Source organism: Anas platyrhynchos, chromosome W (assembly GCF_047663525.1).
Source record: "Anas platyrhynchos isolate ZD024472 breed Pekin duck chromosome W, IASCAAS_PekinDuck_T2T, whole genome shotgun sequence".
Classification (NCBI taxonomy): Eukaryota; Metazoa; Chordata; class Aves; order Anseriformes; family Anatidae; genus Anas; species Anas platyrhynchos.
This window is the reverse complement of record NC_092620.1, coordinates 7518335-7531440: the sequence shown is the minus strand read 5'-3', so window position 1 is coordinate 7531440 and position 13106 is coordinate 7518335. Positions and strand designations below refer to the sequence as shown.

The 13106-nt window shown below is 38.4% G+C and overlaps 1 protein-coding gene across 26 annotated transcripts in view; it reads left to right on the top strand.

Moving 5' to 3' along the window:
• The window catches only part of LOC139998612 (regulating synaptic membrane exocytosis protein 2-like), a 172732-nt gene that overhangs the window by 87419 nt on the left and 72207 nt on the right, over positions 1–13106 (top strand). The gene's annotated exons all lie outside the window — the stretch shown is intronic.

Sequence of the window (13106 nt, the reverse complement as noted above, 5' to 3'; positions counted from 1 at the left end):
ATACCACACAGTTATTCTATGCAATTACTTTCTGTAAGATTACCGTAAAGCTACAAGCCTAGACAGTATAATTTGATAGATTTATGATGGAAATAGCTGTGTACAGTTTTATTGGGTCCCCTTGTCTTTCCTTTCCTCACCTCCACACCAAGCAGCTTTTTGCCCCAGGATGTAAACCAAAACCAAACACCAGCTAGCTAAGAAAGGATTTTCCATGTGAGAAGCCTGTTTAGTTATTGCCTGTCCCATGGCTCTTCCAATGGACTAGTCGGTAATTGTATTTTTGGACAGAACCCTATACAGCTAAACCAGCCATCTGGTCTGAAAGCACAGGTCCTGTTGACCAGCCATGCCCGTTTGTGATCTGTGAGGACTTCTACTACTAAATAGGAGAGATAATCTCTATGGCTCAAAGTGCTGATAGGATTTATACTTTCAGTCAAAATTTTATTATATTTTTAATATAAAAAGTTAACGGAATAAACTGCTGATGTTGCAGTCCTAGTTCCTGTAAATACAGGATTTAAAGTTTAATTACGCGACTTAAAAATGCAGCTAGGTGAAATAAAAATCCTAGATTTGAACTGCTTGCACATAGTAATGTGAAAAACATCTCTTATTTCACTCGTATTTTCATTGCAATCCTATATTTTGATGATGGGTTAAAAGTGATTTAGCAACTTTGAGTATAGATGTGGATGTAATTTTGAGTATTTTCTTCTTTGGTTAATGATATCCAGACTCTGAGAAACGATTTCTGTTTCATAGTGTTTCATAGCTGTCATGTTTCTTCTTAATTTAATTCAAGCTCTTGTTTAATTTGTTTTCATTTTGTTGCTTTTCTAATTTATTTTTGAATCTTGAATATCTGTGTTACCAGCAGAGATTTAGGGTAGTCTGAAAAGTTATGCGACGGTTAACACAAATATTGCATTCAGATACCATGATGAAGGCTGACAAAAATTGACTGATACTGACTTGCTGGATCTGTCTGCAGGTTCTTTGTATTGTCAGCCATTTTCTTAGTTTTTGTGTAATCTTATGTTGCTAATAGTATATCTAGAAAGCATTATAAAATGAACTTAACATATCCTGTAATGTTAGAATGAGTCTCAAAGAGAAAAAATGAGTCCTGAAAGTAAAAAAAAAAAATAAAATCATCAGTCCAATTTGGTCCTGCATATTCATTAGTTGCTGAAATTGATTGTAAAAACAAAGGGGGTTCAATAGCAGAAAATTTTTCTGATTTAAAAATCAAACCCAAAATGCTCAATGTAGCACAAATTCTTGGATTTTACTCTTATAGCAATAAGTTAAATGCTCTTTTGCAAAAAGCAAATATTTCCTGGGGGGAAAAGAAAAAAAATATCTAACATATATATATTTCAAAATGTGTATGAAAAAAAAATTCTATTAAGACCATATTCAATAGTGTAATTGTAGCCATCCCACTAATAATGGCATTTAAAAATCGTCTGGGTACTGTCCTGACCAATTTCTAATGAGACTAATCACTACAATTTATCTTAAATCCTTTTTTCCTTTTTATAATAGAAGACATTTTCTTCTCAGGACTGCTTTATATAGATCTGTGAATTGTTAAACTGTTAGTCTATTTTGTTTCAGAGTGTTTCATAGTAAACTTAAATTATTTCTGTTTACAGGTTTTTTTCCTCAGTTTAAGCCGTAAAGTTCCAGGATGCTATTGAACTGAGTAACAATTAATGTGTAAAATTATGTATGTGTGTCTTGAGTTCATTTTCTGTGGTGTACTAAAACTGATGCTGATAATAGATGAGAAGATTTAGAGAAAAAAACATTGGGAAATATGTACTAAATATCTGGGTGCCTTAGTGACATTCAAAAATGCAGAATATAGGAAGTTAATACAGTTGCTCTAATGGTCAGGGAGCCCAAGAAGTGAGGGTGATAGTCTGTAATAATATGCATCACACCAGACAGCCATTTGTGCTTCTTAATTCTGTGCCAGGCAGAACAGGCATGAAAAGGCTGTAATTCACATTTAGAAGAATACAAGAGTAGAGCCATCACTCCAGCTCAGCCAGACACATGTTTGCTGGATCAGTTTGCTAGGCTATTGACCTTGAAAAACCAAGGAGAACGCTGCATGCAGTAGGAATTGATAAGCCTGGAGTTCATAAAGCCTGCTTAAATGCGTAGGATTCAAACCGAGGAATCCTGCCGGAGGTGCTCCTGGGATGGCCACCTGCGAGCAGCTCCAGGTGGTTCAGTTGGGCATGCCTTAGGTCAAGGGTTCAACCAGAGTTTGCTCTTATAATTTGTAATTCTTCACTAAAAGTGTTTTGACTGTAATAACGAGGCATGTGAAGTGATTTTATTAGTGTGGATGGTTTATTTTGTCCAGTCTTTGTGACTGCTTCGTTGTATTAGATGGGTTGGTTTTGTTTAATAGCAGCCCCAGAGAAGTCAGGGGTAATTTTGCCAGTTTATCAACCATTGTCCAAACAACACATTTTGTGTTTGATGATTTTTTGCCATCTATTTTGCAAGAAAAAAGCTTTATGTCTCTATCAGATTTTGCCCAAGGCATTGCATTTTTTCATCCATTTTCTTGAGTATCTTAAATCCATCATTTCTCACAGTTTTACTAACTATAACTGTGACTTCAAACATCCCCAGTGCAAGTAGTATAAGCAAAGAACTTTGATGGATATTTAACACAGCTCTGTTTTTCCATCAAAGCTCAATAATTGAGCTAATCAAAGTTAGATTAGCACCTTGGAGGCTGAGTGTAGGGATATATTTTGTTTGTAAAGCTTTAATGCCTTCAGCAACATTTTTGGTGAAAAGGTTACTAAACCATGAAATTATCTCTGCAACCATTCTAACCTATGTTATTTCTGACTTTTATTTGGAAGTAGAGTCTTGCTTACGGGAGTTAATATTGGTTTAGTGTTAGGCAACAGAATAATTTCTTTAGTAATAAATAAGAAAGAATATTATCCTGCTCCTACGGATTGAAGTCATTAGTTTACCAGTGATTTCACTGACAGTCTGGAATCAGTGAATAATAACAAGGAATAAAAATAAATAAATAAATAAATAATAATAAAAAAAAAAAAAACAGTTCTGAAAATTCAAGCCCTGATTCTGAACAGGGTAATGATGTACCCAAAATGTGTTCATTTTTGCAATACAAACTGTAAAATAGTTAAATTGTTGCAGTAAACTTATTTTACTAGTAGTGCTCATGAAATTTAAAATAACATTACATAAACTTAAATTAAAGTCTGCATAAACAGAACTTTCTCTTTTCCCCCAGAAGAACATCTTGTCCTAAATCTTTGCCTTGAATATATACATTTTCATCTAATAACCTTAAGTATCATAGCTGAAAAGAAGTTTGGAATTTGTTTTTCTTCCAGAGTCAGTTTATGTTGAGAAAAACAATCATCTGTCATACAGCCAAACACAATTTTGTCATGCAGTTCAACTTCTGTTATAACAGCAAGAATTATCTGGTGTATCTTTTGCCTTCAAACTATGTCACATCTTTAAAAGAATTTATATTAGTTTCCTTACATACGGTATCTGAGATCCATTAAATTTTGCACAACCAGGATGCATCACTCTGTTTCTTTTCTCTCTAGAGTGACAGATAACGTCAGATGAAAAACAAGTCTGATGATTTGCGTACTTCTGCAGTTTAATCTGAAGCAAGTAGCTAATTATTAGTATCTGCATGTTACTTACTTTGAATATGATTTTCTAAAAACAACATTGAAAACACTGACAGTTTTCTGAATCCAAGAGAAGATAACGTCAATTCATTGCTGATAAACAGGTTGACTTTTAGTTTCAAGAATTGCAAAGAAGTAGCTTGGGTGTTTTTTAGGAGGCATTGTTAGAAATGTTATCTTGCCTACTTCTAAACTGGTTTCCAGACACATAAATTTAGAAATGCTATGCTAATGCTATGCCAAGGAAACATCTGTAAAATTAAAACTTTCAAGGTTCTTTAAATTCTTAGACATTAAACATCAGAAATGTTCACAGAAGTTCTTGACCCTAAGAATAGTTCCAATATAGGTAACTGTCTCGTGAAATTACCTAAATTCGTTGCACAGTTTCATTTGATTTTTTTTCTTTGTTTTCCTGAAATGTTACATATGAATATCTTGCTGTTAAAGTGTTTTATGTGGTGAAGTTGAAGTTGTAATTAAGGGTAATTGGCATTAAGTATTTTCTATAAAAGTGAATTCAAATTGGCCTTATAAGCAAAGAGCAAAAGGATTATAAAATTTGTGAACTGATATGAAAGACGTGATACTTTTTTTAAAAATTAATTTATTCATTTATTTTTTTCTCTCTCTTTGAGAAATGAAGGATAATGACAAAGAGAAAAAGAGAGTTCATTTTTTCCATTTCCCAGGAGCAGACTGCATGCTTAAGATCTCCCTGCAGCTTTTATTCCCTGGTTTCCCAAAATGACAGGAGTAAAGATGCTGAGGAAATCCATTTTAGGGAAAAGTAATGTTTTCTAAGCAGATTTCTAAGCACCTATGGAGTAATAAGGAGATGGTGCTATCTACATCTTGCAGATTTGTTTCCCCTTTAGGTAAACACAAATCAGCAGAAAATATGTACACAAATTATTAGCTAAGCTTATGTATTTATTATTGGACTTGAATTTTTCAAAGCGTATTCTGAGAATCAGTGAAAACAAAAGATAAAGAAAAATGTTATGGGACTTTCCCTCAAATCATACTTGATTTTGAAGGCTACCCTCTTTGATTTCTGTGGATTTAACAACTTATAAAGACAAGTCGTACAAAGATGTATTTATATCCTGTTCTTGAGCAATTTTGTAACTCATGATCCTCAGGCACTTCTGCTTACAGGAATAAGCACTCACCAGATGGCCCATGTGTCAATCCAGATGTTTCCTTCGGCATGAATTCCTTTAGTGGTGCTGTGTCCCAGGACAGATTTCGTGAAAGTCATATTTAAATATTACATAGAGAAGGTACTATTAAGGGAGCAACTTCATACTCTTTCTCAAACAACGAGATTTGTTGAAATACGTAGCAGGCTTTTGGGTTAAAATAAACAAAGGTGGTTGCTTTTCCGTATTTTTGTTGTTATGAGAGGCACAAGGACAAAAAAAAAACCACCACCAAATAATGGAAATGTAGTTTTTAATCCAGGCTAAGTGACAACTCTTTAAAATGCATGTTGTTTAACTTCATAGCTTGATCTTACACAGTAAAATCTTGGAGAAGCCCAAGTTAGGTAGAACACTCGGAGATCTGAGCTTTTCTTAAACAAAACAGAAATCCTGCCCTGTTACCATCCTTAAAAATTGAACCGCTGTCTGGATGGCAGGACTGTATGAACTGGAAGAGATTTTGAGTGCAGTGATAACAAAAACGACAGATGAACCACTTGAGGAACAGAAGCAAATACAGGAAGGACACTTTGATTCTGTTTATCTCATGAAAGTAGGATTCACTGGAGTTAGAAGACCAGAAAGGACCAGAAACATAATTAGGAGTCATCTCTAAAATTAAGCCCACTGAACAAGTGAGTTACCTGTAGCTAGGCTTGCCAGTTTGTCCTAACAAATGTGCTGGAGTTCAGCAGGAGATAAAAAGTGTAGGAAATATTGTTAGATGGAATTGGACAGTAGATTGTGAAGCCATGGATGAGCCTAGGAATCATCAAACCTTGTAACAAGGTGAAGTCCATCCTCAGGACACATGAGATTTTCTACTGATTCCCATTTATATGGGAATATAAATATAAGTACAGCTGTTTCACCCTAACTGTATGCTATACCTGGATCTCTCTTCTGTTTCATTTAACAGCTAGGACCATGAAAAATATCATCTTACTTTAATATTCAGACAAGGAAAACTCTTCTTAAATCTCAGTTACTTTTCTTCATAGATCATAGAAATCAGTTGTCTTACTTTTTAAAGTAGATATCTAGTTATAGAGTACATCAGGGATGCTACCCAAGGATGCAGACCAGTGGTGGTGAATGCTTGTCATTATGACTTGTTATATCATTGAGTCCTGTTCCAATAATTTGATGATTTGGAGTTGAAACACTCTCTGAATTGTACTGTTAAGGTAGCTTTTGATGAGATATTATGAGATACCTGCTTGGCCATTATAAACCTTAGATTGTCACTGCAGTCTTGGATTGCCATTTGAGTTTTTACAGTTGATGCGTTGAATTGTTGCTGTGTTGTTTTACTTACCTTTTATTTTACTTTAAACACTTTTTTTTTTTTTTACATGTTGTATTTTTCATTGGTGAGATGGGATTTTGAGCAGTGTCTTTCTAATAATGTGGTAACTTCGTATATCACAGCAGAAAGTTGACAGTGCCTTCTCCTTTCAAAATTAATAAAATTTGGTCCTGACTTAATGTAAGATTAATGTAAGAACAGTTAGTTCCCTAGACTGGATGAAGCTATCTTTGTGAATGAACTCTGCATCAATAACATCTTGATTTTGGAGCAGATATCAGTGCAGTTGAAACTAGAGGTTGTCTTGATCTTCCTAACATCAGATTGTATGAAGTAGAACAGAAGAGCAAGAGACCGCTTAATTGTTTGAAACTGACTGCAGCAACAAATCTTTTGTAGACAGAAAAACTTGTGGGTAAGTTAATTCTTAAGCTCCTTTAGGGACCCAAATACTTCTTAAGAGCTGTCTTACTGCTTTTTACTGTACTGAATATTTGCAGGTCCTGTAAGTTCCCCTCAGTGTAATCCCAGAACATTTGCTATTGTTCTGCTTTATTTATTTTATATTGTACACTTAAGGAATTCTTTAAAAAATACACCATAAATCAGAATACATGAAGCAGACAAATTTTTTTGTCTTTTGTTTTTGTTTGCCTCCAGATTACCCCTCTCTTGATTTTCAGTTCTCTTTAGACAGTGGCCTAGACAGTAGTAGACTAGTGGCTTCTGTGTTACTGCTGCCCTTGCAGTTTCTTCTTCAGCCCCAGGGTCATCTTGACCCCTACAATGACAGAAAAATTTGGGTTGGAGGGGACATGAGGAGCATGTCCAGCCCCTGTCTCAAGACAGTCAAAGGAGAACAGTCCAGGTTGCTCAGGTCTTTTTTCAGACAGGTCTTGTAAACGTTCAAGGATGAAGACTGCACTACCTTTCTGTTCAACCTGATCCACTGCTTCATTGTCACAACAGTAAAACTGTCTGTCTTTGTATCAATCGACACCACAGTGAATAGCTTGGCTTTGTCTTTCTGACATCCTCCCTATATGTCCTGTCAGGCTGCTGCTAGGATCTCCCAAATCTGCCCTCCTGCAGGCAGAACAAGCCCAGCTCACCACCCCAGGCTCTCCTCACTGGGTAAAAGCTCCAGCCCCAGCCATCTCATGGCCCTCTGCTAAACTCGCTCCAGCGGACGATTATGGAACCCTTAAGGTCGGAGAATGCCTTTCAGGATCATCAAGTCCAACCATCAACCTGACCTACCATGTCCCATCACTAAGCCATGCCCCTTAGTCTCATGTCCACATGGCTCTTAAATACCTCCAGGGGTGGAGACTCCCCCACTTCCCTGAGCAGCCTGTTCAAATTCTTGATCACCTTTTCCATACAGAAATTCTTCCTAATGTGCACTCTAAACCTTCCCTTGCACAACCTGATACTGTTATTGATGTCTTTCTTATAAACGGCCTCCCAATAATGAATGCAGTATCCTAAATGTAGTCTAATGTGTACTGAGTATACGGTAATCGCCTTGATCTACTGATTATGCATTGGTTATGCTCCAGTTAATACAGCCCAGGCTACCTTTCTTTGCTGTTATGGCCTGCTGCTGGCTTGCTTTGGATGTTTTTCATTGCTCAGTTTTCATTTACTGATTTGGCAGTAGGATGTGGTTTGCAACATGGCTTAGCCCCTGTAGTGAAATCAACTTACCGAGATTTTTAGGTTTCTAGGGTTTAGGACCTCCTTATTAAGAGTGTATACATGATCATCAGTTAGTGAAATAAGCAAATGGATGGTACCAAACCACTGAGGAAAATTTTGAGGTACTACTTTTCCATGTTAGATAGAAATATAGACGTTCTTTTTTTATCATTGCATTTCAGTTAGTGGCCTAACTTCATTGAAAGGAAGTTAGGATGGTTTAGGAGGTGAGATTTGTAAATCTGGTTACAGCCAGATCTATTTATTAAAGGTAGAAGTAGACTGAAATGTTCTGAATAATGGGGAAACGAAGTTGGATGAGGAATGAGGCCCAGGGAACTGTAGCTCAGTGCCTCCCCAGGGAGCCTCAGTACGTCCACCTAGGCCTGCTGGTTCAGGCACCGTTCTGCTCACGAGTAGCGACACCACGTGTAGCTCTCTCTCTTTCATGCTACATCAAGACAACAACGCCAAGAGAGGCACAGCACGGCCAGGGGACCACAGGGTGCCCAACGCAAAGCAAGAAATGGCTGAAGGGGAGGCAGGGTGGGAACAGGGCCAGAAATGAAGCAGCATTCAAGAACTGGCAATGGAAAGAAGGCAGGAAGGACAGGACCCAGAGCTGAAAGGCAGAAGTTGGGATCGGCAGCCAGGCAGGGGTCAGAGCTAGAGCTGGTTGCAGCTCCACATTGAGAAGGCCGGGGCCACCGCTGCACTTACCATGTGCCGAATGCTGGGGCAGTGCAGGAACTGAGCTCCCTGGTCAGTCTTTTAGCCTCCCAAGGGACTGAGGGCTGCCGTGTGCAGCTGCTGGCTCCAGGAGGGCTGGCGGAGGCTAACAGGGATAGCTGTGCTGTGCTCTGCCTTGGTGGAGCCTGGCGGACTGACAGATGGAAGCACTGATTACTGGGGTGGCCAAGGATGAACTAATTACACACGAGGGCAGCTTCAGCACAGCCTTCATCTCAGGTTTGTGCGTATGCGAGATACAGATAAACTTACATTCTCACTGCATGTTAATTTGTAAATTTTGTGAAAATGATTTTAGAGCCTCTTACATAAATGTAATGTTACATTTATAAGTGTTCAGTTTTGTTTCTAATGGAATACTTCATTAAGCAGCCATCAGCAAAGGACGCTAAAACAATGTAACAACATTCCTTCAAATGAAGGATGGCAACTAACATTTGCAGTGCCTTTTGGAGCTACAAACTTGAACCAGAAGCTCCAGTTAGAATTACAGAACATTGCATACAATTGCTGTGCTCTGGCTGCTCCATAGCTTTTGTCAGCAAGGCAAGGGACTATTGAAACAGTCCAGAGCGGTTCTTTAGTCTGTTGTGGTAGCACAATGGGCAATTGTCTGAGACAGCTTCCCAACATTTTGATCAGTAGAAACATTGACCAGATTTATATGTCCCTATGTAAATGCTAGCAAATAAAAACTGATGAGTAGATTAAAAAATAAATAAATTATAGAATAGAAAGATGGTTGGAAATCTTTGAGAATTTCAATTGCCTGGAAACTGCATAACTGTATAGTCTTAAATGGAAGACTGGTAACAATAGATTAAAGTAACATGAAACAATTACAAACTCCCTTTGACTTAGAAGTTCCAAAATGTTTTCTTTCGAGTACGAGAGCAGTTGTAGCTTCGTGTGGCCGGTTAGTCACATACTGGCAGTTCACAGAGAGGTCGGAAGGCTTACAGAGGTGGTTGTGCTGGGAAAAAGAGCAGGTATTTGTTTTTCAGCTGTAATAATCTTGAATTCATCTCTTCAGGACAATAATCTATTGCAGTTGCAAAGTATTGGCACAAGCACCAAACTTTCACTTTGTTATTTGTTCCAACCAATGATTTTATTACTGCAGAGGGAAAGGTTTTAAGGAACTTTAAAACTTGTTTGGTAGAATTTGTTACCACGACATTTATCCTTTTCTTCAATGCAGCAAAATAGGACAAAATCATCTTAGTTTTAAAAACACCAAAGTGACTTTACATCAAGCCCTCTGCTTGCAGAGAGCCTGGGACACCTAGAAGAGGCTGGGAACTTTTTCTGTGTTACACATCAAAGTCTGGAATCCTGGCTATATTATATGAGAATCAATTGGGTTGAAAATGAAAATTTCACCTTATTGAAATAAGAGACATATATTTCCAGCATGGGAAAAGTCAGGAGATAGGTTTCCTACAGCAATGGCTGTTAAAAAAATAAAAATAAAGAAGAGGTATTTAATTAGCCTTCACAGTAGCCAGGTATGCTTCACCGTAGGCCAGCCCATATGGTCCGAATCAGGGGAGCGCATGTTTTGCTGTCCCCATGCTCATATTTTCTTCTGAGGGAACCAGAGGCACGGAGGGGGGTTGTTGGATCTGTTGACCCAAACTCAGGTCCTGCTGCAGCCAGTAGCCAGCTGTGGGGACGGCAGTGACCCTGCAGGGTGCTGCAGCACAGGGTGTAGGGACAGCAGGGGGGCGGGATGCAAAATGGTGGCACTGTTTCAGATGCAGTGGGTGGATGGCACTTGGTTAATGATGAATGGCCTTTCCAGCCTAACACTTGATCTTGTACAGTTGGTGACATATAGCAAAAAAAAATAAAATTAAAAAAAAAAAAATTGAGACTTGGGAATAAAAACAAGGAACTATATGAAATGCATGAAGATGTAAAGCCTTTGGGCAACTTTGGCCACACAAAAACTGAAGAAAGAATTGTGCAAAGTTGTGCAAAAAGAGTTGTATTTTACAGTCAGTATACGCAACATGAAACTTGATACTTTATAAAAAACAATATTCACACAACATAAATGCCATTTTGCTTTTGAGGCAGAGAGCAAAGTAGCACTTTGGAAACTGCCTTATATTGAGTTGCAATTTCAGAAACAAATATAAAACTAAAATACCAGCATGGCTTCTGTCAGACAAGCAACGTGTTTCCTTTTGTCTTCTGTGCTGCACTTTCTGAAACACTAATATGCAACGCATTGAAATTATAATCTGCTTCCTGGACAAAATTAAGTTAGATATAAGGTCAAAAGTAGGCTGTGGGGGATAGGCACCAGCAGGATAAAGAGCAATTTGGAACCGAGTTTATGGATGAATTGGAGATATCTGGTCTTTTAATGAGGTATCCAACAAGACAGACAATTCAGTTTCACTCTGTAGATGTTACTTTGGTAGGCAGTTAACAGATGTGTGACTGTAACTAAGACAATGTGTAAATGTTTAGTAGGGCTTTTAAATATAAATACTTAAAATATTAATTCATGCATATTTAATGAAAAGAATACATTCCAAATTTTAAAACTAAAGCATCCTGAAATGGTAAGGGCCTAATGTTATTTCTGTGCCCTCTGACCCAATCTAAAATATTTGGTGGGAAGTACATACAACAGGGAAAAGAGAAGCAAGGCAATGACCTGATAATTGTGTTTCCCCTTACATTTCCAGAATTACGTGCTTTCAGCTTACTTTTGTTACCGTAGCGATTCTTCAATGTATATCACTACGTTATTACTGCTGTGCTAGCATTTTAAAAAATAAAAATACAATAGGTTTGTTTTATTTGTCAAGATGTTTGATTTGTTGTATCCAATATGTTTCTACCAACTATGTGTTTTTAAGAATTGAGGTTCTGCAGGTGAGGAAATGAAGCAGCCAAAATCAAACCCGCGGGTTTTTGAGCCTGTTAGGGTGCAGCAGCATGACTCTTCAGATTGACATCGTGCAGTTTGGGTACCATTTGAAGCTCCGTGTCACTTACACATATTTAATTTGGAAGGGCTCATTTCCACTGCCTGCCTGGCAAGCTCAGTGTGGGATCTGCAGGCCGAGCTCTGTCTCTCTGTGAACCACCGCAAGTAATTATCTATCCCCTAATTGGAATGTAATTAATGATTCCATGAATGATTTATGCCCGACACTACAGTCTATCCTGTTTCCCCAAAGAGTAGCCACATGAGGACTGTAGTGCCAGCGGCGTGTCTGGCCACCATGAGGGCAAACACGCCACGTGTCAGCTCTGGTGGGAACCAGCAGTGGCTCCAGCAAGTACGACTGCTCAGGAGCCAGGACAAGTGCTGAAGGCCTTAAGGCAGCTCTGTGGTGCCTTTTCCATAGAGCCTGGTGGTAGCGCAGGCTGGACTTGCCAGTCTTGGTAGTTTCAGGCTAAATCAACGCAAACCTTTCAGCACAACTACACTCATACCTCTGCCTTCTCCTAGGGAGAGTTATGGGAATGGGGCATGCAGGACTCAGTAAAAACCGTCAATAAATATTGCACCGTTTAGAGGTTGTGACCACAGAGATCCCCTGGGAGTTTGTGGCTGGCTAAGTGCACTCCCACACTTAAAGGCTGGGGGTGCACACTTAAAGGAGGGGGTGAATAAACACAAATACTGGAAATCAGTATAGATCAGGAAGCCAGCTGCAACATTTACATCCACTTTAGGTAAATGTGTAGCCCAGGTTGCCCTTGGTCACTGTCTTGGTGTACAGTGTAACCTGCTTGGGCATTTTCTCTTGTCTTTATTTTATTTCCTGTCTTAAAAGTTACAAGATAACTCATGATTTCTAAGTGTAATATCCACGTATGGTAAATAGGCACTCAAATGCTGTACTGAAACACTACTAACACACTGTGCATTCTTTCAGGATACTTCCCAGTGTTGCTTATTCGTAGCAAGAGAGCAGAAGCAAACGGGCTGTGTACTTCATGAAGGGCATTTATTTTAAAACTGTAAAAAAGGGCTTGGGTCCAGTGTTGCTACCCCTGAGAGTTCCACAAGCCTCTCTGCAGATAGGATTTAAAGAAATCAATGAGAGAAAACAATCTCTGCAGTTCTTTACATCTTCCATGCTGTCTTCTTTTGAAGTCAGCCGAACAATTACCTGCTGGTCATTGACATTCTGTCCTGCACTGCTGTTTTTCCGAAAAGGTTATCAATAGGAACCCATCAGATTGCTGTGTACACAGATATGTCAGTTATATGAAGAGGAGAATGAAAAATCTCTTTCTGTTACTTATTCTTTATCACATAGTGCAATGCAGAGTGGCACAGACTTAGCGTTCATTTAGAGCTAACTGGTGTAACAAGAACAAAGAACCATAATATTTTGTTCAGATCTAGCTTGAATACCTCTTCACAACTCTGCTTAACGTTGC